Below are 2,749 nucleotides of genomic sequence, written 5' to 3'. Positions count from 1 at the left end.
TGAGGCATTGTGCCCAGAAATTCTTTTAATTTCTGTAAGGTCAGTAATAATACACTTTCTTCTTTTATTTCTGATTTTAGTAATTTGAGTCCTCAATTTTTTTTTTTTTGGTCATTGTAACTGAAGGATTGTCAATTTTGTTGATATTTTCAAAGAAACAACTTTTGTTGATTTTGCTGTATTTTCTGTTCTTTATCCAAGTTTTTTCTTTCTTTCCAATGGATTTCTTATTGCAGGCTCCTGTTTCATAATCATTATTATTGTTTTATGTATTCTATTTTTTATTTTTTAATCTCTGGAAAATTGTTTTTGTTTGCACTTTTGTTTTTTGTCAACTTTTATTTTGAAATATTTCAAACCTTCAGAAACATTGCAAGAATAGCATAATAAAAACCTATATACCCTTTACCTACATTCATCAATTGTTGATATTTTCCCATTTGCTTTATTTGTGTGTATGTCGATATCTATCTATTGATGAGCTATTTGATAGTTGTAGTTGTGGATATGACACTTCACCGCTAAATACTTCATGTATCTCTTAAAAACAAAGGCATATGCCTACATAACCATAGTATAATAATCATACTTGGAAAATTTAACATTGATATAATATCAAATTTACATCTGAAATCAAATATTCGCAGTTGTTTATACTTCATAGTATTTTAAAATCCAGAATGTAATCAAGGGTTGGCCAGGCACGGTGGCTCATGCCTGTAATCCCAGCACTTTGGGAGGCTAAGACGTGAGGATCTCTTGAGCCCAAAAATTTGAGACCAGCCTGGTCAACATGGCAAAAACTCATCTCTACAAAAAATTTAAAAATTAGCTGGATGTGGTGGTGCACACCTGTGGTCCTAGCTACTCAGAAGGCTGAGGCAGGAGGTTCCCTTGAACTAGGAATTTGAGGCATCAGTGGGAAAAAAAAAAAAAGAACCAAATATCACACTATTGTCAAGTCTCTTTAGCCTTCTTTGATCTAGAATATTTCCAAGCTGTTTTTTTGGGGTGAGGTGGTTCTTGTGATATTGACATTTTGAAGAGCTCAGGTTAGTTTTTTTTTTTTTTTTTCGCCCAGAATGTCCCTCAATTTGGATTTGTGACCATTCGCATTTTTGGCAGGAATACAACAGAAGTGATGTCGTGTTCTTAGTGCACCACATCAGAGGGCACATAATGCCACCTTGTCCCACTATTGTTAATGTGAGCTTTGATCACTGAGTTCAGGTGGTTTCCATCAGACTTCTCCATTGTAAGAGTTTCTTTTAGCCTTAGAATTAATAGGTAATCTGTGAAGTAATGATATGGAACGGGGGCAGTGAAGTGCTGGGAAGGGAAGGGCGTGGTCCCTGGCTAGGGCTCCACCCCAGGCCTGTGTCCACAGACCTAGATGAAGACGGGCATATCTGTTTTCCTGCCTAAATATTGCATTTCCCAAGACCCCCCTGGCCTGCCACGCCCCCATCCTGTGCCTGTAAAAATTCTGAGACCCTAACAGGCAGGCACACAAGTGGCTGGACGTCGAAAGGAACACGTCGGCAGAAGAAGACACAAATGACTGGACGTTGAGAGGACGTCAAGGGGAGCACGCCAGTGGAAGAGCACAAGACAGATGCTGGCACACCAGCAGGCCATCAACTGGCGGAATGACATGGAGTTTGGTCAGGGTGGTTGGAGGAGAGCCCAGGCCACTGAGCAGCTTGACTCCAGGGGAAAACTTTCTCCCTTCTGGCTCCCCTATCTGCTGAGAGCTACTTCCACTCAATAAAACTTTGCACTCATTCTCCAGGCTCACATGTGATCCGATTCTTCTGGTACACCAAGGCAAGAAACCCCAGGATACAGAAATCCCTCTGTCCTTGTGATAAAGAAGGGGGTCTAATTGAGCTAGCACAGGTCGCCTATAGATGGCAAACTAAAAGAGCATCCTGTAACACACGCCCACTGGGGCTTCAGGAGCTGTAAACATTCACTCCTAGCCACTGCCGTGGGGTCGGAGCCCCACAACCTGCCCATCTGCATGCTTTCCTAGAAGTTTGAGCGGTGAGGCACCGAAGAAGCAAGCCACACCTCCATCGCACGCCCTGTGAGAGGGATAAGGGAACTTTACCATTTTAACAACATTTTGAGAGGGTGTAAATATTCTATTTCTCAGTATGTTTTCACCTGATGGTTTCAGCATTCATTGATGATTTTTACTTGAATCAGTTAACTATGGTGGTTATAAAATAATGCTTTTCTATTTTTATCATTTATCCTACATTTATTAGTTGGATTTCTCCTGTAAAGAAGAGCTTTTTCAATCCTTTTGTAGTTCATCAGCATGAAGATTGGGTGTTCATGCACATGTGTGAGATGTGCCACCCTTGAACCTTGTTATGATGTTGGCATCTTACCCATCTGGCCTGAAAAAAACAAAAGAAAAAGAAAAGATCTTTTTCTTCTCCCCTATCCTTTTTTGAACTTTTTTCTTCAGTATCAGTATGGACCCATGAATTCTTTTTTTCTTTTTTTCCTCTTCTTTTTTTTTTTTTCTTTGGTTGAGACAGAGTCTCGCTCTGTTACCCAGGCTGGAGTGCAGTGGCGCGATCTCGGCTCACTGCAACCTCCGCCTCCTGGATTGGAGCGATTCTTCAGCCTCAGCCTCCCAAATAGCTGGGACTACAGGCACATGCCACCACGCCTGGCTAATTTTTGTATTTTTAGTAGAGACAGGGTTTCACCATACTGGCCAGGCTGGTCTCGA

The 2,749-nt window shown here is 41.1% G+C and overlaps 1 non-coding gene across 1 annotated transcript; it reads left to right on the top strand.

The window, feature by feature from the left end:
• The first annotated feature begins 2,305 nt into the window (after positions 1 to 2,305).
• On the top strand, positions 2,306 to 2,409 carry LOC116812375 (small nucleolar RNA U13). Its single transcript, XR_004370676.1, has one exon. It is a non-coding gene; the product is annotated as a small nucleolar RNA U13 (small nucleolar RNA).
• The last annotated feature ends 340 nt before the right edge of the window (positions 2,410 to 2,749 follow it).

This window comes from Hylobates moloch, unplaced genomic scaffold (genome assembly GCF_009828535.3).
Source record: "Hylobates moloch isolate HMO894 unplaced genomic scaffold, HMol_V3 SCAFFOLD_7, whole genome shotgun sequence".
Classification (NCBI taxonomy): Eukaryota; Metazoa; Chordata; class Mammalia; order Primates; family Hylobatidae; genus Hylobates; species Hylobates moloch.
The sequence above is the reverse complement of the archived record's forward strand: the minus strand, read 5'-3'. Positions and strand labels throughout refer to the sequence as shown.